General features: G+C 44.5%; 1 protein-coding gene across 1 annotated transcript in view; it reads left to right on the top strand.

Annotated features, from left to right (window-relative positions):
- Positions 1-24,053, top strand: part of CACNA2D2 (calcium voltage-gated channel auxiliary subunit alpha2delta 2) — a 99,302-nt gene that overhangs the window by 4,354 nt on the left and 70,895 nt on the right. The gene's annotated exons all lie outside the window — the stretch shown is intronic.

The following is a 24,053-nucleotide window of genomic DNA, read 5'->3' as shown; positions in this document are numbered from 1 at the left end:
TGTTGACTTTTACTGGCCATGTTTTTGCGCGGTATATAACTTAAGTTGAGTGCAAGCGATATGGGTGTCTTCCTGTTTGTTTTTCAGTGACAATCACATGACATAAACAACATTTATCATTGTTCATATCACCAACAATCTACGTCATTCTTTGGGTCTTTCGGTAAAGTCACGTAGAATGAACAATAAAATATGAAAATAAAGTGAATAAAAAATAACGACGTTTCGATCGCAACACAAGCAATTCTCCTGATGACGATTGCTTGTGTTGCGAGCGAAACGGCGTGATATTTTTATTATTTTTTTATTCACTTTATTTTTTGTTCCATCTACGTGACTTTACCGAAAGACCCAAGGAATATTAATTCCTGCAGTCACGAAAGCCTTAAGTCAAAATCTACGTCATTGCAACAATATTCATGTTAATATCCACGGCACATGCATAAATATTACCAAGATAAATGTAAAACTACTTTACAACCAGAACTGAAGCCACACTATATCCACAACCAGTATATCAATTACTACCACATAACCCCTACGAAAACCACATAGTACAACATCTGCAATATAACTACACCCGCATTATAATCACACCTTTAACCACATTATTACCAGAATATAACGACCAATTTATAACCACAACCAGAATTGTCAGAATAAAATCACAAGCACAATATAACACACAAACACAAAATCCACATTATAACCATAACCACATGATGAACAAAACTAAAACCACCATATAACATCGACATAACCACAGCCATAATATTATTTAAAAAAATATGAGCACATAACCATCACCACAACAACGCCATTATAACACTAACCACAGAATGAGACCCATAAGTTCAACCACCCAATTTCCATACCTGTCAACCCCTTATCAGTGCCTAACTTATTACAGACCAATTCAGACCCTCCTGGTCACCCCGTGCCTTTATACATCTCAGCGTTCATCCTACAAAATCCCATCACAAGGGAGAAACACAAACAAATAGACCAATATTTTTTTGCCCGTATTGAAACCGGCTGTACGCCATATGGACCTGAACTCAATTTCCCTGTACAAGAATACGGGTAAACCGTATGGGTTTGACAGCTATGCATTGCTCAACACAATCATAACTCCCACATAGCCACAACTAGCACCTCCGATTAGCACGGTTGGCTACGTATGGTGCGAAAGAAGTTCTACATACACATAACCGCAACTATAAATACCATATAACCACAACATCCACAATATAACCACAATTACGACCACAACATCCACAATATAACCACAACTATAACCACAACATCCGCAATATAACCACAACTATAACCACAACTGTGACCACAACATCTGCAATATAACCACAACTATAACCACAACATCAGCAATATAACTACAACCACAACATCCGCAATATAACCACAACTATAACCACAACATCCGCACTATAACCACAACTACAACATCCGCAATATAACCACAACTATAACCACAACATCCGCAATATAACCACAACTATAACCACAACATCCACAATATAACCACAACTACGACTACAACATCCGCAATATAACCACAACTGTGACCACAACATCCGCAATATAACCACAACTATAACCACAACATCCGCAATATAACCACAACTATAACCACAACATCTGCAATATAACCACAACTATAACCACAACATCCGCAATATAACCACAACTATAACCACAACATCTGCAATATAACCACAACTATAACCACAACATCCGCAATATAACCACAACTGTAACCACAACATCCGCAATATAACCACAACCGACGGTGCGCTCAGTGGAAGGTGCCATGCCACTTTTCGCTCCCCAAATGTGGACTGTACCAACTCGGACTCTGAGAGCAAGGGAATTGTGCATGCGAGTGTTGCCTATTAAATATTGTGTTTTTTTTTGCCCGCTGCAGCATGTTAATTGTAAGTAATACATCAATGTTGGGTAGATGTGTTACGTATATTTACTCACCTTACACAATTTCCCGGGGAAGTCGTAGGCAAGATGTTTTTTTCTTTGCGTGCGTGTTTTCCTCCCATGTACCGTTTGGGAGATCCAGAGCGTGACAGACGGACGGACGGACGGACGGACGGACCCTTGACAATTTTTATTTTATTTTACATACCTGTAACAGAGTGTGATTTAATCAAAAGAAATGTACGTTTGGGCAGTGCATAACTTTTAAAATCGTTAAGGCAGGTGTCCAGACATGTATGGACCGTAGTACACTTTGAGTCGAGAGAGAGGGGGGAGATTTAATTGCATTTTCAATCAGAACCAAACAAGACCCGTGGGATAATTTTGCATTTGGAGATTGAAATGTTGCAACCCCTACTTTCTCATCCCTTTTTCATCAAAGGACTTGTGGCTTTCCAAGCAGACGACCAGACACTTAAATCAGCGTAGCACAGGTCAACCTTTGTTCAAAAGCAGCTGAGATAAGAGGCAACATTTGTAAGATTATATCGTGCCACCTCTTAGTAAAGTTGATCCATTATACAAGTAAATCTGTGGCGCTTATCTAACATACATCCACCGCGGCCACCTAAAAGATTGCAAAGACTCCCTGTTGATAAAATGTTAATAATCTCTACAAAATATTACGTGTCACCATAACGCAAATGTCCTTAACGTGTGAAGAGGGAGTATTGTGTGGTGCAAAGCACAGAAACGATACAAACTTCTGCTTGGACAAACACAAACCCAAATCTCGATGTATTCATTAACAGTCTGTAGATTTTGTTTGTTATCGTAGTGCAATATCGAGACAGTAAATATAAATCAATGCGGATAAAAGTCAGCCTTTTATATTGGAAGAAAGTTTTTCCAAAGTGAACGCGCTTATGTGTATTGAAAACTACAGTATATCGGAATTCTTCTGAGTACAAGTTCACAATGCACGGTCAACCTGGTCCATGTTACTTATCACGAAAATAAATATACCGTCTGATGTTGAAAATGCACGCTCTCAAAATAGGCGAGATACTTTAGTATGGCTTTCTGGACAATTACCTGCAAAGGGGCCGTCCATAAATGACTTCACGTTTCTATTATTACTTTTAGTAATTTTTTATAAAAAAAATTTTACCTACGTGACTTTACCGAAAAAAACCTAAGAGTATAAAGAAAGTTTGCTGCTAAATGGCCTACAGATTACGTGCTGTGTGTGTTTCTCCTCTGTTACACCTTCCCATTGAATTTTCTCAATGTTATATTCCATCTGTGAGACCTACAGGATAGGTGCTGTCCTGAGTGATGGGGGCTCATTGTTCGTTGTAATCCACACTAAAGCTTAATGTTGCTGGCTTTTACTCTGGACAAGGCTCTCGTTTAGTATTTTTTTCCTCAAAACAAAAAAAGCTATGATGGCTCAAATACAACGCTTTCATCACTCAAAATGCATTTCAAACGAGGGAGGTTGTGTGTAGCTGACAGAGAAAATTTTGTGCAGCCGGTTCCCCCCCCCCCCCCTTATTCAATGCAGGAAATGCCACGGTTGTCTGCTTCGTGCATCGTAAAGCAAATAAACAATGCCTCTAAAAAACACCTTGGGAAAAAGTAGTGCTTCTTGGCAGTGTTTTAAGCGTGCAAACGTAGCCGGTCTAGTCCCACCGCTCAGGCAGATTAAATTGTAGCAGTTTAGTGTTCTGAGAGAAACCAATTAAGTAATGGAATAGAACAAAACCCCCATTATGAAATGAGACGAGATCTACAGATTTTGAAGAAAAAAAACTACTTAATAGTTTTAGTTTATTTATAAGCTGCTGTACTGGTCTCGAAGCGTGTATAATTATTTACACCTGCGGTATGTATGTTGTGTAAGACAGTGGAGAGAGATGTTGTGTGTGATGACATTTGAATGCGTCTGTGACTAAATCACCTGCAAGGCACCCAGTTTCATCAGATCTTGGATGCTAAGCAGCGCTGAGGCAGGATAGCACTTGGATGAGCGACCACCACCCCCCCCCCACAGGCACCGCGGTGGCGAGATATTTACTACCTTGCCTGGTATACAGGAGGCCGTGGGTTCAATCCACGACCCTGACGCCTGCTGTATATTTGGGAGTTTGCGTGTCTCTCTCCCCGTGGTCGCGTGGATTTTTCTCCGGGTACTCTGGCTTTTCCCTCCACATTTACAAACATGCGTCTCAAGTATTTGGCTGCTATAGATTTCCACACGATAAGCCACTTTGTTGAGCTATCATTTGTTGCCAGGTCGCTTCTGAAAATAAGCTTATATAACTCAGTGGGCCTTACCTGGTCAAATAAAAATAGTTTTTCGTTTTAGTTTAGTTTATAGTGGCTACATTGTCAGCAGAGGGCAGTGCAGCAAAATCCATCGTACCATACTTCTATGGCCCCCCCCCCCGCGTCCATTCTCATCGCCTTCACTGATCCTGCGCTTGACCAGCGTGGCGAGTTATGGTCACGTAATCCCCCGGCAACCAGCACGGTGTGGGAAGGCCCTCGTCCACCAGTGGTTTGACGAAAGGGCTGTCCATGCGTGCACGTGTACGCTAAGTATTCGGAGAGGAGTGGCATCGTGATTGCTTCGCTCGCTTCTCTGCTCTCCGAGTTCCATCCCAAATGAGAGCCGTGGCCAGGTCGTCCTTAAATAAATGCCTGCCCCCCTCCCCCTTCTGCTGCAGCCGCTGCATTGAGAGTGTGCTCCTCATGGCCCCTCTCCAATCCTATTTTCATGTCGGTCGGAAGACAAAGGCACTTCAGCAATACACTCCACACGCCCTCCTCGCGGACTGTCGCTACGAGCTCGTTTGTACGAGTACGTACAAGCCATGGCCCTGCTTGTGTCAATTCACTTGCCGTATGAGGGCCTTCCCGCGCGCAGTGGGTCGTGGGGGTTATTTGACGATGCTCCACCGCACTGGGTGGGCGTCAGTGCGGTTTGGTGAAGGAGGGGAGTGTATATACGTTGGAAAGTCGAGTACAACAACGGAGTTTGCTTCACTGCGCTCTGTTGACTGAAACATAGCTCATTTATCCATTTGATATTATTTCGGGGTCTTTTTTTGTTTTAGGGATATGCGTTTCCAGTATTCCCATTAAGATGCGAGCAGTGGAAACTAACGTGAAAGAGTGCCGTGTGGCTTTGGGTAAAGAGAGAGGCTTACAGAATTGGAGGTAGAAGTAGTTTTGTGGCATTGTTTTCCAGAGCCAATCTCTTGACTTGGCGTGACGCTCACCTGACTGACAATAGAATTCCAGAATTATATTTCTGCGCCTCTTGGAAAAAAAATATACGATGGACACAATGGGTTGTGTTGCATATATTTATGAAAACCCCTGAAAAAAAAAGTATATAACGAATGACCACCAGTCTGCCTGCCTGCTTAATTGGAGCTCTGTCTTACCATCTAGTGGGGCATCTGGGAATTTGTGGGCGAAAATTACCAGACAGGTGACATGGTGTGACACAAGCACAAAATGGACAAAAATATATTCCCAATTGTTCTATCGGCGTCATGTCGTGGGACAAACGTATTTAGATTCGTGACTCTCGCAGTGAGCATTGCACCCACCATGTGTCATAGAAGCAACCCAGAAGATGACATGACAGTAATTCTGCTGAAGTTGTGGCAGAGTGCTTCTGTACGTCTGTAAAACATATTTTTTTACCACGCGTCAATCCGACCATTTTTTTTATTCTTACCGATACAGTATGCATAAAAAATAACAACGACCTTTCATGCAATTATGTTTTTTGTGCAGTCATTGGTAACTGGGCTGAAACGATGAACTTATGTACATTGAAACTCCAGTTTATTCGCAGGTGGCCGCTGGGATTCGAGCGGAGTACTCGGCGGTGGTGCGCTGTTGACCGACGAGATTCCAGTACGGTCGTGGCAATATCTCCCTCCGAGTAACCCTGCCCCCTCCTGGGAGCACATTCATAAACAGAGGGGTAAAGATAATTTTAAAGTGGGTGCTCTTTAACCTCATGGGCCACGCTAAACAAGGGGCTCCTTTATTGGATCGTGTTGGCTTTTAATTGCATTTATGTACATTTATTTGGCAGCCTGCTCTTGCTTAGCAATATATTCTGCTGCAGTTTTGGCAGCTGCCCTTCGCCTGCCGCTAAATTGTTATTACGGAGTGGCTTGCTGGCCTTGTGTAAATAAATACTTCATTTCGAGCCTCGAGTATTGGAGTTTAACGTGTGTCTGGCAGATTGGTATTTTGCTGCAAATGTTTGAAACGGACCCCAGCTTTCCCTGCGCTCTTTGATCGCATTTTAACAATATCATAATTTTCTGCCATTATATTTAATCCCGATTGTGCTCTGTGCATCTTGTCATGAAACAATGTATCCATTTAAAACTGGAAGAGCGATTGCAACAATTTGTGTTGGAGATCAGCCGACAGAAGTGGGTATCACAGATCTACATCTGAGATCCATTCAAGTTACCTCTGTTCCACACAGTAGAGAGCACCACTTTCCCACCTGCTTTGCCACTGAGAGTAATGTTTGTCACGTGACAGTCAAACCAATTTGTTTCATTCTCAGGTTTCGAATTGAGCCGAACTTAGTGCAGCACCAAACTTAATATGATGCGTTGCAGTCTTTGGTGACCGGGCTGTCTGGATATGAACCCAGGATATCAGCGGTACCATCTTAATGCACTGAACTCTGGGCCACCTGGACACCTACTCATTGTACAACATCTTAACACGTTCAAGTAAACATTGTGTTCGGTGGTGTTGTACGTGGTGGAAGTGTGCGTGTTATTGAAGTGTGCAGATATAATCAAGCACTCGCAGACTTTATAGGAACTGTGCGATAAAAGTGTCAAGTAGTGCTTTTGTCCAACAGTGAACAGAGAATAACTGATGGTTTATCATCTGTATCACCACTACAAATCGATCTCTGTTTCAAAAAACATGAATAGGGAGGCTTAAGCATGGAGAGGATCTGAACCAGCAGTAGAGCATGTCTGAGAATCGTGCTCACATTAATTAAGGTGATGGTGATGACAGTTGTATAAAAAAAATGTGCAAATGCCTGCATTGTAGAGTGACAAAATAAATACGCACACGTGACATGCCTCCTTCATTTCCAGTAAAGAGAATAGTTCACGCGAGTGCTCCCACCGTGTTGTTTATCAGCCCGGTGTGATGGCTGGGAGGCGCACGAGGATATGACATCAGCAAGTAACCCTGGAGACAACAAACCTGGGGCAGAGGCCGCCGCTTCACAGACGCAAGCAATCGGGCCCTCTTTCGACCACCCCCCCCCCCCCCGTACGAACAATTCGTACCAATGATTCCGTGATACCTGTCGTAGATGCACGTGTGCTCAATATTCTGGCCATTTGACTGTGGCATCATTTTGGTCGGTCGGTCTTTTGTTCGGCGTGTGCCCGGAGGATATGTGTTTGTTTTTTTTCCCCCTCCTCCAGTATACATATTTAACAAGCCATGCACTCCCACCGCCCGGTTGTAGTTTCTGCGCAATGAGCGTGTGTGGGTTTTTTTAAATCATTTATATTAAGTTCGCTTGCTTGCTTGCTTGCGTGCTTGCGTGCTTGCTTGCTTGCTTACGACCGTGCAAATCTTTCGGTCGTTTTTTAACCCACTTCCCGTGATCCAATCGAGCTGACATTTTCCACACAGACTCGTTGTGCGAGACAATTAATGTTAGTGAAAAAAAAATGCCCAAAATTTTACACTGTTTAGGGAAAACAAATTAAATATTTATTTACCAATTGCTTAATACTGGCAGACAATCATCTGACCCATAGGTGGCAGCCATCTCAAGCCAGAGGACGAGAAGACTAACCGCCACGCATATAAAGGATTTATAGTGAAAAACGTTGTTTTTACGGGTTTACTTGTTTGTTGTTGTTGTGTGACGCACCACGCAGCTGGCAACGTGGTTCCCTGCATCAGCAGCAGGAGGTGTGGGCGCTGTCCAGCGTCGTTAATGACGTCAGTCGATGACGTAGTGCGTCAGCTCGCTTGTGACGTCTGTTGCGATATTCTGTGAATCGAGCAGTCTGGGTCCACCCACGTGGGATGTGGTATTCGTGTCCTTCAGATTACTTGTATATATTTATTTTGCTGCTGTAAATTTCCACGCGATGATAAGGACACTTCAGTGAGCTGTCATTTGTGACTGCCCGGTCGCTTGGCGATATGTCTCAGTGGAGCGTACCTGATAGAATAACAATAGTTTTTAGTTTTATTTGTATCTTTTATTTTTAAAGTGATTGGCTTACCCTTCCTATACTTTGAACTCCTGTCGTGTCTTCTCGACAGACCTGCTCTCCACCTGAGGATGGCTGCTTGCGTTGTGGCCGAAACGTCGTGAGAATTATTTGATTGTCGTATTTTTATTATTTCCATTCTACGTGACTTTACCGAAAGAACCGAGAAGATGAATCCCTGCAGTCACGAAAGCTTTAAATCGAAAAATTCCTGTCGTGTTTTTTGTATTATTTGTTATTGTAGCGTTTTAACCTGGCCCTACTGGATATCTGTGAAAATAGCTTTTTAGCTCATCGTATTTCTCCAGTATAAATTCAGATTCCGATTCCTGCTATTGTCGCTCGATGGGCTCGCGAACTTCCTCGAGTGGATGCCGTTCTGCCAGCGGTGGCCGTGAGCCGGCAATTTCAGTCTTGCACTTTTACATCTTACCATTTTTAAATCCTTTACATTAAGTTCGCTTGCTTGCTTGCGCGCTTACGACCGTGCAAATCTTTCGGTCATTTTTTAACCCACTTCCCGTGATCCACTCGAGCTGACATTGTGCACACAGACTCGTTGTGCGTGACAATTTATTTTCGTGAAAAAAAATTCCCATAACTTTACACTTTTTAGGAATTTTTTTTTTATATTTAATTACCAATTGCTTAATGGTGGCAGGCAATCATCTGACCCATAGGTGGCAGCCATCTCAAGCCAGAGGACGAGAGGACTCTAGCCGCCACGCATATAAAGGATTTATAGTGAAAAACTTTGTTTTTACGGGTTAATTTGTTTAACTATTGTCTCCTGCATTAAAGGGCCCTTAGGGTGTTGTGGTCTGCAGAGGCTAGTGGTAGTGCAGCTAAATCTATTGTTGTACTGTATTGCTATGCACCCCCCCCACCCTCCACCCCCACGTTTATGCATCCACCTTGACCAACCAGCACTGACCAGCGTGGTAATGTGCGGTCAAATAACCCCCCCCCCCCCCATGATTAAGGGCTGCACGCGTACAAGAGGGGATTGGGAAAGAACGGATTGTTATTTTTCACATTGAGAGTTTTAACCAAAGCAAAAGGTGCTATACTGTGGTGGTTACAAAAAAAAGGGCAGACTGATTTAGTGTGTTCCTAACTCTTAAGAGCAGCTGCTGTGTACTGGCATGAATAAGCACAACACAAAGACCGAACCCTATCAGCTTTTCCTGGGAAAAATGAGTCACGCCATTGAATTGGCTGTTGTTGAATGGGCTTGTATGCCATCGTGTTGGACACACCAAACACAGGGCAAGAGTGCTTGACTGAGCTGTAAACACATAATGGCTGTGTGTTGAAAAACATTGTGTTCCAAAACACACTCCTATAAGTGCTCCATGCTTATTTTGACTTGCAGCTACATGATTCGCAAATAAATATAACAAGCGAACGTTATTAAACAATAACTCGTGCACCTTCCCGTTAGCTTTTTGTGGCCGTTGCCTCAAGCCTTCGAACTGTGTTCTGCTTCTCCAACTGTTACGTTGATTTGTCAGCGAGATTGGATCCGAGGCTATTAGGGATTGCTTCAGATTGGGATACCTGATGCGACGTCTCCATGACCATTAGAAGTTGGACCCGTGCCGTGCTTGGTTGTCCTTGGAATGGCTCAACGTGGCTCATTCTATATTTGAAGCTTTCGTGACTGCAAGGCTTCATACTGTTAGGTTTTTTTTCGGTAAAGTCACGTAGGTAAAAAAAGAAAATTAAAAGTTTTATTAACTTTTAATTTTTTTTTTTTACCTGCGTGACTTTTTAGTAACTTTTAATAAAAAAATTTTACCTACGTGACTTTACCGAAAAAAAACCTAACAGTATCAACGTGGCTCGTTTGTTTTGCCAAACACACAAAGCCTCGGCCCCTCCCATTCCGTTCTCCCTTACCTCTTTTCTTCCCCAAGCTAAATTTATATTTTTGGTCATTCCACTTGAAACAAAAGAAATACTGCCGGCTCGTCTCTCTTGCGCCGTGAAACCTGTGGAGGAGTTACGGACTGTCTCGGAGGGTTCATCGCATGAGGCCCAGTAAAGCTGGTGCAGGAATTGGACCGAGCTTGTCCAGTTCAGTGACCGGGCCCGATGCACAAATACGATAACCGCTTCTAACGCCGTTATCCGGCTTGACCACCTGAATGTGAAATTGTAGTTGTTGCTCCGCATCTACATCAGCCGCACGAAAGAAGAAGGCCAGGCCGGCTCGCTATTTAAGCGGCCACGTGAATGTGGCATAGGTGACCCCATTTAACGTGGCTTCTGGCAGGGGGTGCTTTCGCTCTTGCAGCTTCTTCTATGCGGAATAAGCTCCCATTGACCATACGACAAATCGGCTCCCTTTTATATTTTGAAATCGCTCTGCAGAAAAGTTGTCGTTTATTGCTGCCCACAGCTGATGTGTGCTGGGGCTTTGTGATGTTCAGCGTTTTGGCGGTGCTGTTTTCACGAATGGCTCCGTGTAAAATCGAACTATCGTTATTGTAATTTTTTTCTCTCGAGACTTTCGCTGATCTCAGGAGCTAAAGTGTTTTACTGTCCTCCCCGCCTGGTTCATGTTGCAGTCGCCTCCGTACCCTTGGTCGCGTTCGTTTTGTTTTTGTGGTGTTCTCGTACCGTTATTGATAGTATTGTGGTTCACATTGTTCAGCATTTCGGGCTGCAGTTTTTATGAATGACACTGTATGAAATAAAATGTTAATATTACGTAGAATAGTGTTGCACAATATATGGTGGAATTAACTTAAGTCCTTGTGGCCAAAAACAGGATTAAGATGCTTCGGATAATCTTCTTGCATTTACGTTTAAATTGGAGACGTTTTCTGGTCTCGTGGCTATATATATATTTTATAATCCAAAACGGATTTTTCTCAACGGCCAATTTCTTGGTTTCATCCGATGCAGTCAATATCAACTGCATGGGTAAAATCGTCAGTCATTCAATTAACTGCGTTGGGCCCATCTGACTTAAGCGCACTGGAATTATGTGGCTGTGTGCGGATTACATAAGAAGCTCCGCCATTCGGCATTGTGAACGTCATCTTATCAGGAGGGCTTTAAAAGCTGCTTTGTAATTGGGGTGGCTGAGGGTTTTGACAATTCAAAAGCGCTGGCCTGTGTGATCAACAGCGGGTTGACAGCGAATGAAGACGAGCTTGCAGTGGCAGTCTCACGTGTGAGTGTTATTCACCATGGGGCATTCTCTAAACGGATCCACGATGCGGTAACAACAAAAGCCTGGATATAAATGCAGCGCCTCCAAGTCACGCTCGCACAGAGGTGGTCCGCTGGCTTTGGGGTCTAACAACTGTGTTGGGAGTGTTGAGCTGGCACCGGCATGAGAGATCGTGGGTTCAAACCATTGCAAAGCACTCGTGATAATTAAACCAGGTTTGTCAAGGAATGGAATTCCCTCCCAAATAGTTCTGCTTGTTGCTGGCCACTTGAAGTCTCTCGGGGGTCTTTGCGCTCAGGAATATTTGTAAAAAAAATGTAATTAATACCAAATTGGTCATTTCAACTGTCAAAAATGCATTCGCGAGCAAATACTGGTCTCCCTCGCTCTACGCGGTAGTAGATGCGTTCCGAATCAAGGGGGGCATGTAGCGAAACCCCTACGAGATGGCTGCCTCCCGAGTAGCGCATGCAGCACGCACACAGTGTTGTCCCACGTCGGGCCGCATACGAGTAAATTAAAAGCACGTACTCTACAGTGCACATTGGATAGAAACAGGTTAGCCGCGTATATGCTAAATCGCACAAACCGAACCCTCAAAGTGTGGGAAACCTGGGTTTTCAAATTATTTATGACTATTCTTGTTTGGAGAATACTGTATCCACCTTTTCCATTTTCATTGACAAACGCTCTTTTTTTGCAGAGCATATAAACAAAATGTGTCCCGAGTGCAGGTGACTTCAGAAGTAATTATGACATTTTCTTTATCTTTTCTGTGGCAGGGTGGTGCTTTGTTAGCCAAGGCATGCATCACCTTGCTTGTTCAGCCTACCCACCTGTCTGTGGTTCTTCATCGTTGAGTCATTTTCTCTCGCTGCGAGCGCGAGCGAACGCTGTGCCACGGCGCGTTCCAAGTAGAAATTATAACAAAAATATTTTAATCTCGCAACGTGACACCCCGTAGCACAATTGGAATATAATTTATAGGACAAAAGGCAAAGGCATTTGTGTCTCGGGTTTTCCACTTTGCGAACTCCAAAATAAACGAAAATTGAAATGACAAATGGTTGTGTGTGTTTTGTAAGGAGGAGGGAGACGTGATGGATCGTAGAGGACACTCGCCGTCATGAACCGTGCTGTAGCGGCATCTGTTCCTTCGGCTATGCAGTTGGCTGCATGGCAGAATGTGCATGTACAGCCCTTTGTCAATCCACTGCTGGATGATGTCCTCTCCCCACCGTGCAGGTCGTCGGGGTTATTTGACCATCCATCACCCCGCTAGGCCGTGTGAATTGGTGAAGGCATGGAGCATAGGCGCCACAACATAGAACTACATTGCAACAATGCATTTTGCTGCACTGCGCTTTGTTGCTCGTCACTTAGCCCAACAGCAGCATATAACGACCTGCTGTGCATGGTGGTTGCCCCGCCTGCTCATCAAACCCGACTTGGCTCCGAGATCTGACGAGATTGGGCACATTCTGTGAGATTTGGTCAGAGGCGTTGGAATAGAGACGGCGTAAAAGGTTTTCCGTGCGGCCACTGTGCATTAGTGTCTTGATTCACTGTTCAGCGTATCTTCTGACTGCGCGAATAAGCATGCAACCTCGCCCATTACATAACTTTCTTGGGGGTTCCGATTACAAAGTACACGGGCTAGAGGGTGCCAGGTGCCAGGCTATAACAGACAGGAGACCCCATTTCACTTTAGTACCAGGGTCCATGTCAACCACCGCTAGCTACTCTGCTGCACCAAATCCTAGCATTAAAGTCGCACCGTTGAGATGCACAGACCCTTTCAGACATCCATTCCCCCCCCACACCTTTCAATTTGGCACGGTTGGGTACGCGCGCTGCGAAAGAAGTTCATCGTACATGTACGCCTGCTTGCAGTAGTGATTGCAGTGTTTCTGAACAAGCTGAGAGCTGTAATGTAAAATGTGTGGTTTTGTAAAAGGTCTCGCAATGAATGGCCTGTGTACAGGTTCGCCTGTAATTTCTGTAAACATCCCACTCTCCAGTGCAATTTTCTCTCTTTTTGCACTCTACTTCAAGTCTTATTTTTTGAGAAACAGCATGTGACATTTACGGAATATCAGAGCGTAATAAAACACGGTTACAGATATTGATGGTAAAGCGTGTTCTCATAGTAATTATTTGCTGCCCTTTGTCAATTGACTGCTGGATGAAGGCCTCTCTATGCCATGTCGGTTGACTATACATCACCACAGTCTTGGTTAGTGGGGGGGTCGGAGCATAGGGGTGGTTCAGATCTTGCGCTCCACTGAAGTTAGTCGTGTCCGAGATTGGTCTTGGGTCACTGGGCTCACGGTCCGAACACCACTGCACCGCTGCTCAACGCCATATGTTCTTTTTATCGGATACGCATTGCGTTTAATTTAAAATTAAATATAAAAAAAAACATCGGCGTGCTAATTTCAAGCGTATACTGTAATATTATTACACGCTTGGAGCTAAACGGAGCTCAGTAATGCTACCTAATTAATGTAGAACAGCTTCTCGGTACTTTACTAGCTTCCAATTCAAGGCTTAAGATACGATCCCAAACAGGAACAGTTTTTTTCGATTTAAAGCTTTCGTGACTGCAGGGATTCATCTTCTTAGTTCTTTCAGTAAAGTCACGTAGAAGGGAACTAATACAATAATAAAAATAAAACATAATAAAAATACAATTCTCACGAAGTTTCGGCCACAACGCAAGCAGCCGTCCTCAGGTGAAGAACAGGTCTGTCGGAAAGACAGCGTCTTCACCTGAGGACGGCTGCTTGCGTTGTGGCCGAAACGTCGTGAGAATTGTATTTAATTATATTTTTTATTTTTTATTTTATTATTTCCCTTCTACGTGACTTTATCGAAAGAACCAAGAAGAGGAACCGTTCTTGTCGTACGATTCCGTAATGGGATTTGTGTTTGGCCACCTAATGATCCGGGCACATTTTTTTGGTCGTGTAACCCTCCAACAGCTGATTTAGCCAAAGCAATGAAAACTGTCACGTGTGCAACAGTTTAAGGCGCCAATTGTTATTGTTTTGGCTTCACGGATATGTTGTAGAATAATAATCTTGACCAAATGTAGAAATTGGATACAACATTTTTTTTGTTCTAGATTTGAAGCTTTCGTGACAGCAAGGATTCATACTTTTAGGTTTTTTCAGTAAAGTCACGTAGGAAAAAAATGAAATTAAAATTAATAAAAGTAATAATAGAAATAAAATAATAAAAAATCACGACGTTTCGGAGGCAACACAAGTCTCCGTTCACTTGACACAGCACATCTAGCTGTGACGGTCCCACCTGATGACGGAGACTTGTGTTGCCTCCAAAACGTCGTGATTTATTATTATTTTATTTCTATTATTACTTTTATTAATTTGAATTTAATTTTTTACCTACGTGACTTTACCGAAAAAACCTAAAAGTACGACATTTTTTTGCTTGATTGCTTGAAGCTTATTTGGGTCAGAAGGCACACGACACAATATTTGGCCTCACAATTACATTTGCCTTACCCCAATAATCTGTTATGAACCGTAATATTGGCTGCTCAAGTTGTCTTGTGGATACATATATTGCCCGTGTGTCCCTGGGGGTTGTCCAACATTAGTTTAAAGCATTGGCAATGATAAAATAAACTTTGAAATCATGTTTGAGGGTATTTGTGGGTCATCATTCTCGTAAAGAATCAAATAACGTTTTGCCATTGTAATGAATTTAGCTCCTCTAAGTGGCTGCATGCTTTTGCATGATCAAATCATGTGCAACAAATAATAAATGGTCATAATTTGCAGGCCTGGATGAATATGAATTGCAAATGCAGGAATTTTCTTACACGAGTAGTTGCATGTATCGTGGGCCTAAGAATACATTTAGTTTGAGGGCATCGATGCATTATTGCATGCCGAATACCTCTACTGTGTGTCCCAGACTAACATGAGCTTGAAGGTTAAAAAGGACCTCAAACATCGTATCAGGAGTGATCTAACCACGTCCCTGCAGTGTCACTCCTGTATTTTCACAAACATCACCTCGATGACGTGACTGGAACATTTCAAACAGCCCCATTAATGCTCTGCTTTGCTACATGCAATATCTACACGATAAGAGCCCTTTGTGTTTGGGGGTCTTTTCACCAATGGGAAATACTGCTTGGCTTTGCCTCCCAATCTGACATCTGCCCCTGAGCAATCATGCGTGGACCCCCTTTTTTGCCCTTCACGCGGTAGAAGTCTACGCAGGGGAAAGAAAACGTCTGGATAACTGAAAATCCATTCACGCGGAGCCCTGTTTATCACGCAGCGCATTTAGAATTTCACGGTTAATGTAATTCTAAATTGAAGCGATAACTATCACCGACTATTACAATATGCACCTGTTTGTTCCGTATAAAAGAATGGCTCTTCACGTTCTTGTTGTAAACATGACTGTCGTTTTGCAGTTCTTGGCTAAACAGGACTGATTTAAATTGCAAGCAGTATGGTTTTTCTGTTCCGTGTAAATCACATCGGTGTTCACTCGTTTGCGTGTCGCCTTCGCGCAGCGGAGCCCAAAGTTGAAATGTTCACTTCTGGCACGTGGCAGCACTTTGAATGAATTCAGGAGAGCGCGAAGATAGGAATGTTTAGTTTTAGTCAGTTATGTTTATTCATTTCTGAATATCGCACTGCTGTTGGTGGCATTCGCAAATTGGATTGCAGCCAGCAGCCAGCATTCCACCTCTAAGAGGGCGTTTTGATCCCTGGTAGAGGGAGGTTTAGCATTGCAACTGGTGCATGCTCCGCCGTACATTTCATCCTCGCCATCTGCATGGGGTGATTGTAATTGAGACTGCTTGTGCAGGGTGTGTCATCCTGCTCTTCATTCTGTCCAGATTATCTCTTTTTGTTTTGATTAACATTTTCCCTTGTTTTGTTTTGAATGTGCTGGGTTTTTGATTTAAAGCTGCCCTCTATTGGTTGTTGAGATGCTCGTACTATTTCGATTCGATATACAATCAAAGGAGTATATATCAAATTACTTTTTTTTACATAATTTAACTTGAGTCTACCTTTGAAGCCTTCTTTCCTAAGTTCTCATACCATGCATTTATTTAGTTATTCCCCAATATATTGGATATTATAATGACAATTTTGCTAGTGAGCCCAAGATGGGTAATATATTCTCTATTTTTATTAATGGCAAAAAGTATAAGTAAATCAGGCTTGCAAAACATACCGGGAATATCTGTTGGAGGGATACAGCTGGAAAGCAAGGAGGAATGAGGATAGGTGCCGTCCATAAATGACGTCACGCACCGGGGGGGGGGGGGGGTTCAGACATTTGTGACGATGTGTGACGAGGGGGGGGGGGGGTTGAGAAGTGTGACGTCACGTAAAAATGCGCAACTTTAAATATATATGTAATTGTTATAACAAGACTAATTGTTATAACAACACTCCTACAGCATCAGAGTGCAGCACCACATTAAATACGCGTTACAATGACAATAGTTTAAAGCGATTTGAAGCACGTTTTATTTTCAAAATGGAAATATGGTTTGGGGGGGGGGACAGAGCTTTGTGACGTCATATTTGAGGGGGGGTCTGACTTTTTGTGATGCCGTGTGACGAAGGGGGGGGGGGTCAAAAATCGTCCAAAATCGCGTGACGTCATTTATGGACGGCCCCATAGAGGTAAATAGTTAGTGCTTTTGTAAATGTTTACTTCACAATGAAAGCGGACATACTAGTGACAGAAGTAGAATATGTTTTAATCTGTGCCTATTACCTGCTATGACATGAATCAGAAATCATGAATGTTGATAAATAAAATGGAACAAAAATGTTAATGTGAGCAAAGAAGCGTGGAGCAGTGCGTGTTTGGAATTGCACTGAGAGACAGAGGTACATCTGGATTCGAGGAACGTGCAAATTAATAACAAAAAAGTACCGTGAAGAAAAGTGGGCTTGGATAGGACGCGTCGCTCGAAGGGATAATGGTCGGTGGTCAAGACTAACTATGGAGTGGCAGCCGAAGGAGGGAAAGGCGCCCAAGAGAAAGTCCGCCGCATACGTGGAGCAATAAAATCGGCGCGTGTACAGGTCACAAGACCGTGAGAGATGTCAACGGCTTGGGTAGGTTTTACATTCAGCTGCGGATGGATCATGGCCGATGCCGATGGTGGTGATTTCAGATGTATTTTATGAAGTCGCAAATGACGCCTCTCTGCAAATCTTATTATCCCGAGATACTGGTTCACACGTTCCGTGGCTTTACACGACCTCCTGCATGGCCTTTCACATCTCCCACGTCAACAAATATACACGCGCATTGGCTGGAGATTATCTAACGTGCAAAGCTGGATCAGGGCAGGTGGCGAGGTCTGGAGTTTCAGAACCTATGTCCTCAAGCATTACCTTCTAAGCCCAAACACATCTACAGGCAAGTCGTCAACATGGATAAGGCTTTCTTGAGCGCTTTGAGAATAGGCCAATGCGGTTTTGTGCAATTTTATTAAAACTATAAATTACCTTTTCGAGTTCCGCTACGAAGATCGTGGGGCTGAACTCCAATTAAAGCTCGCTGTCAGCAGTTGGCATGTAAGCTGATTCGCAGTGTAGCATTTAATTTAAACGCCCATTAGTTGCACAAAGCCCACCAATTTAAGGCCTGCCAATGAACATGGTAATTTAGTGTGAATGTCACAAATCAAAGAGGTCCGTCCGTCGCCACCTAAGTTGATCTGGCTCTTGGAAAGCTGTTTGGCTATTTTCTTACTTAATTCTTTGCGATGGGGTTATATTTGATGGCCTGTTTGGAACGTTGACTCGCCGCTGTGCGGAGCGGGAGGGTTGCACTGGCTCTCCCGTTTACATCAGCTGGTCCACTCAATCTCACCCATCGCAGGAACTCGGCTTGCCCGCCCTGCTAACACCGGTGCCTAATTTACCATAGCCAGTGGAAAACAGAATCCGTTGTTGTACTGTGTACCTCTATGCTCACCACATTTACCAACCATGGGAAAGTATGGCCAAATAACCCGCATCGCACGGGAGGCCCTTATCCTCATCCAGTGGTGGAATTAAAAAAATGGCTGTGCGTGTCCACATGTACCCTGCACCAACCAACTGGCCATTATGAGGACGGGAGGAAGGTAAGCTGAACCCACAGAGTCATAGCTGGTAGAGTGTGGACATGGAACCCGTGCTCTGGTGTTGAACCTGGGCTTGTCGCTACTCGCAAAACCCGGTTCCCAGTGACCATGGAAATGAGGCATACGTCAATGGGGGGGCGGGGGGGGGGCTACGCACAGCACGCAATGGTGAACCACTTTTAGCCTTCTTAGCCGAGGTGTAAATATATCTGTTGGATTACGAGTCAAAGGAACAGCTATCTCTTAAAGCCTAAATCCTCGAGTTGCCGCAGCCTCGTGTCAGGGAAGGTGGCACAATAGAGCTGCTTCTTGAGTTGCCTCAACAAACCGCTCTAATCCACAAATAGAAGGTGTTTCTTTACCTTCTGCAATGTGTGATTTTCCCCCACGTCAGTCGACCGGTGGGCCAGGTCAATTAAAAGAGGGGGAAAAAATGTGCTTGTTTGTTTTGCACCCGTTGGGCTCTCGTCACATGAAGGAATATAAATGGATTTAATGTAATCAACTTTACTGAACCATCAATGGAAATAAAGAAGAAAGCTCTAGACCGGGCAGGATGGTTTTGGCCAAAGGGCCTGCCTTGTGAAGAGGTCTAAAAAATAATGTAAAACCAGGGATATACTGCTTAATTATTTCTCACACCATTGCAAAGTATTACACAGGAGTTGGATATCATTTTGATGTGGATTGAAAGAAATAATTTTAAACATCTTCATCTAAATAACTGTTTTTGGGGCATGCAAAAAGTCGTAATAGTGATAGTCTTGTCACACGACACTTTAGAACCCAGTGTGATAATGTGTGGCTACCCACGTGTGAACCCAGTGTCTCTCTGTTGCTGGCTCAGTCTTCCGCCATGAATATTAGCCACCTGCACCACCCCAAACACAGCTTTAATGTGTTTGGTTCTTGCACACACTGCCATTAATAGACACTCACAAGCCATCGGGGCCAAATTGTATGTAAATGGTTCTCTTGGGGAGTGTTTTTCGGACATGAAGGCAGCCATTCTTTGCTTGTACTCTTGCGTTTAGCCTGAACTTAGATATTAGAGTTGCTGCTTCTGAATCCTGACCGCGAATTCTTCTTCTGGTGCATTTGTCTCTTCCTTAAACTGAAGAAAAAAAACTTGTAGTATTAAGACAATTATGTAAAGATTTTTTTTTCAATTCATGGAAAACAACAAAAAATACAGGAAACGTTTAGGAAAGAGATGGCTTGGTAGCTAATAATTCAGAATGCTGAGCTGGCACGGTTGAGATTTTGGTTTTAAACCTGGCTATCAATCGGCCACAATTAAAAAGGGTGCTCTGTTGTGGTGAGTTTATGGGCCACGCAAAAGAAAACCTCCACGAAATTAAATTAGATTTTCATTTACGTTGGCTTAAATTCCAATGATCATATAAACGTTTGTTTCGACTTACTTTGCTACACAAATGTCTCGCCGTAGAGCTGAGAGGAATTGTGTGTGGATAAAAGGATAAAGGTCACCTGAAGTGATCTCAGAAGAAGTATATTTGGAGTGTGAATGTTCTCCCTTAATTGCATGGATTTTTCTCTGGGTCCCACGGTTTTTCTCCTCACATTTAGAAACGTGTGTTCAGAGTTATTTGGCTGCTATAAAATTTCCACTTGATTGGACACTTCATTGAGCTATCACTTGAGGCCAGGTCGCTTCTGAAAAAGAGCTTATATAACTCAGTGGGCCTTACCTGGTCAAATAAAAATAGTTTTTCGTTTTAGTTTAGTTTATAGTGGCTACATTGTCAGCAGAGGGCAGTGCAGCAAAATCCATCGTACCGTACTTCTATGGCCCCCCCCCCCCCCCTGTGTCCATTCTCAGCGGGCCTTACCTGATAAAATAAAAATTAAAGGTCCATGAAATGCGCTGTTTTCTCTTGTCACGTGGGGTGGTGAACTGTTCCGCCGGATTCCGTTTGGGTTCTTGACCTCTGGACTGGACGACGATCGCGCACGCCACAATTGGCATCGACGTTGCAACAAAACAAAATAAAGGGGGGCAAGAGAAATAATTAGAAATTGTCGATAATGTTTAAATGTAATTCGAGCGTAAAAAGAAAGCATCTTAAATATTGTCGGAGTCGATTTAACACGTAGGCTTTTGCGACCAATATTATTCATCACCGGTGAGAATCGTCGCCCTCAATTTGTAAGTGTTGCGGGTTTGTTGTCCGACACACCGGTGTGCTTAAGTAGTAACTATTTGGCACGTTTTGTTCACGTGACGAACCTTAGGTGGATAATACGACACATTCTACATTTTCGCGATCTAACCCAAAAAACGTTATTACGAGCGTCAAAAGTGTCAGTGATTTTCTGCTCTATTGAACATTGAAGCGGTGCTCATCTCCTGTTCACAGCCCCTGAGCCAGTGGTAGTACATCAACATTCCTCTGGAAAATCCGAGTCTATGCATGGGACAATCACTGTGGTACTAATTGTATTGACTACGGGAGGGATGTCGAGCTGAGTCAACCCCCCAAACAGCATTTGAACCTGCAACCTTCCGATTCGGAGCCTCTCACTCTGCCCCCGGGCACACATTTGCTTCCCGACAGCGGTACTGAATTTATCGACCGTAGGGGAATGATGAGCCGAGCCGGTCTCCAACAAGGAGTTGGAACTCGCAACTTTCCGATTTGCGAGCCGCTCAGCCTACCGCCTAGCCACCTTGCCGGTTGAAACAAAGCTCCGCTAATCGCGCGCTCTGTCACGAGTGTCCGGTGCATTTGCTTCGGAGAGAAGTACGCCGGCGCGTGTGCCGTCAAATGGTCTGGCGCGCCGATTTTGAGGTGGCGGGGGGGGGATGCGCATTGCCAAGCGGACTGCGAGTCCCGCGCGCAGTTGGCGAGCGCACGCCTAGCGAACTGCGCCCCCCGTTTGTCGCGCCGAGGCCTTCTCGCGTGTCGTTTTTTTACGTCGCCACGAGTGCCTACGCTCGTGACCTTTGTTGCGTCCGCCCCCCTTCGCCCCCCATCACCTCCCTGGGACCGCCGCGGCCGCTCTCGTTGATCGTTAGCGCTCGCCATCTGCTCGGCTGCCGCGCTGCCCAAGATGACGGGTTCCTCTTTGCCCGTCCCACAGTCGCTGGTTCTTCCTCGCTCTTCCACACTGAGCCGTTTGGCGTACTCCGGTGGGAAGCGAGTCACTTGGGGAAAAAGAGGCCTTAGTGCGGCAGTGCAGAGAGAATGAACGTCTCTTTCCTCTGCCAAATTTCGGGCCAAGTTTATTTTGTTTGTTACATCGTTTATGTTGCGGATACAAATGATTGTAACATCGCGCGAAATCTGGAGTGGAACAAAGCGTGGGAGCCTCCAGCTGCTGCCCATCAAGACCATTGTAAGGTGGAGCCGCAGCAATTCGTCAGCTTTCAGGAAAGGCTGTTGAGGACCCAGACCTCATTTATAACGCGTTTTGTTTTTTTTCAAAAATCAATTGCTTGTCTCTGCAACACTCCATTAAAATTACAAACAATATTATCAATTCAGAAATTTACGGAGCGTGTCCGTTACAAGAATTTGTACTTATTTGTTTCAAGTACATTTGCGTCCGTTCATTGTTTTGAAAATTACACTGTTGTTCAACACAGTTAAGTGGGCTGGGGCAGAAGACACAATCTGAAGATATTTACCACCGATGGACAAGGTTGATGAACGGATGGCAGCCAGAGGAGAGCGTGTGCCTGGGAGGACGACCGGGTGTTGAGATCGGTTCATGTACAGGAGTACGATGCCTTACAGCCAGCATGAGTTGGCTTGATCCAGCAGTGGATAAACCATGCCTTCAAACTTCAAACGATGACGTTGCTAATAAAGCCACATGCTGCTGACTGTATTTATTGTACGTCGTCAAATGGATAGCCTTTGACCAATTCACCCGGAATGCAACCGATCCCTATCTGATCTCAGGAACTAAGCAGTGAGTTTTAGACTGCATAGTGCTTAGACGAGTCAACCACCACGCATGCTCGCCTGGTATACAGGAGGTCGTGGGTTCGATCCCGACCCCTGATGCCTGCTGTAATATTTGGAGTTTGCGTGTCCTCTCTCTCCCCGTGGATTTCTTTGGGTCCTCCGGTTTTCTTTGTCCACATTTTTCTCAACACGCGTTTAGAATATTTGGCTGCTATAAATTGCCACGTGATGAGTTACTCTCGTTGAGTTATTTTATGTGGCGAGGTCGCTTCTGAAAGAAGAGCTATATAGCTCAGTGGACCTTACCTGGTATAATAAAAAGAAAATGGTTTAGTTTAGTATGACAGGTTGTTCTAGGCTGTGGCGATACACTGTGGGCAGTAGATCGTAGTCCAGCAATCTTTATGCTGCCATGTACACGATCAACGCCTTCACCAGGCCGTGCACTGCCCGGCGTCGTGGGTGCACGGTGAAATAACCCGCCTAGATCCCGCACAGCGGCATGGGGGGGGGAGGGCCCTTCTAGTGCAGCGAATATACAAAAAACAGGCGTGCGTGTGTAGCGAGTTGTACGAGCTCGGGGACAGGAGGCGTCCTGAGTTCACCTCCGCTGTCCGGCCACGCTAGTGGGGCATCGCTTCCCCTTCTTGTGTGACCCTGCAAAGATAACCCTTGCGATGCGAAGCGAAGCCGCCTCGACGCCATGCCCGGCGAGCGGTTTGAAGGCAGCGTCACGGATTCACAGCCTGCTCTTCCGAGGAGGGGGAGTGGGGGGGTCAAGTTTGTGTTCCCGCGTTCGCTGGGCTTTTTGGCACTTGTTTGCCGGCAGCTCACTTACCTGAATCGGCTGTCCAGATGGCTTGCCAGTGCCTGAAACCTGAAAATATACTCTGCCCTGCTACCCTACCCCCCCATATCTCAAGCTCGCCACGCACACGCCGTGGTGGCTCGTTAGTTTAATCCGCACGGCTATGCAACGGCATCTCGGTCTAACGGGTGCTTGGGGGTTTTGTGGGATTTGTTGCGTTTTCCATACGAGCAGCCCCCCAGCGTGGTGTTGAGAGCACAGGCAGGCTGTTAGACACACTGGTATTTTGTTAGGAGGGCACGGTACACAGAGCACTGTGCATTTAACCCGTGTGTTCTTCAAGGTAAGCGGCACATGCTTTTTGTTTTCTTTTGCGAGCTTTGCGTGAATGTTTTTTTTTGCTAACGGGATCGCGTGTTGCATGCAAGTTGAGCCCTCGTTTTTTGTCCGTCGACTGCTGGAGGGCCCCCCCCCCCCCCCGCTTTCACACCGTGTGGGTCATAGGGGTTGTTTGACCACGCTGCTGAGTGTGGATTAGTGAGAATGGATGCATAGACATTGGAGCGTAGTATTGTACAACAATACAATTGACTGCACTTTGCCCTCTCCTGCCCACCAGACAACCATGCAGTATTTTACAGGTAAACTGCTTCATGCATGGTAGTTGCCAATCCAAGCAATATTCAGGCTCAAACCCTGCTTAGCTTGTGAGATCTGA

This window comes from Lampetra planeri, chromosome 34, assembly GCF_965212315.1.
Source record: "Lampetra planeri chromosome 34, kcLamPlan1.2.h2, whole genome shotgun sequence".
NCBI lineage: Eukaryota > Metazoa > Chordata > Hyperoartia > Petromyzontiformes > Petromyzontidae > Lampetra > Lampetra planeri.
The sequence above is the reverse complement of the archived record's forward strand: the minus strand, read 5'-3'. Positions and strand labels throughout refer to the sequence as shown.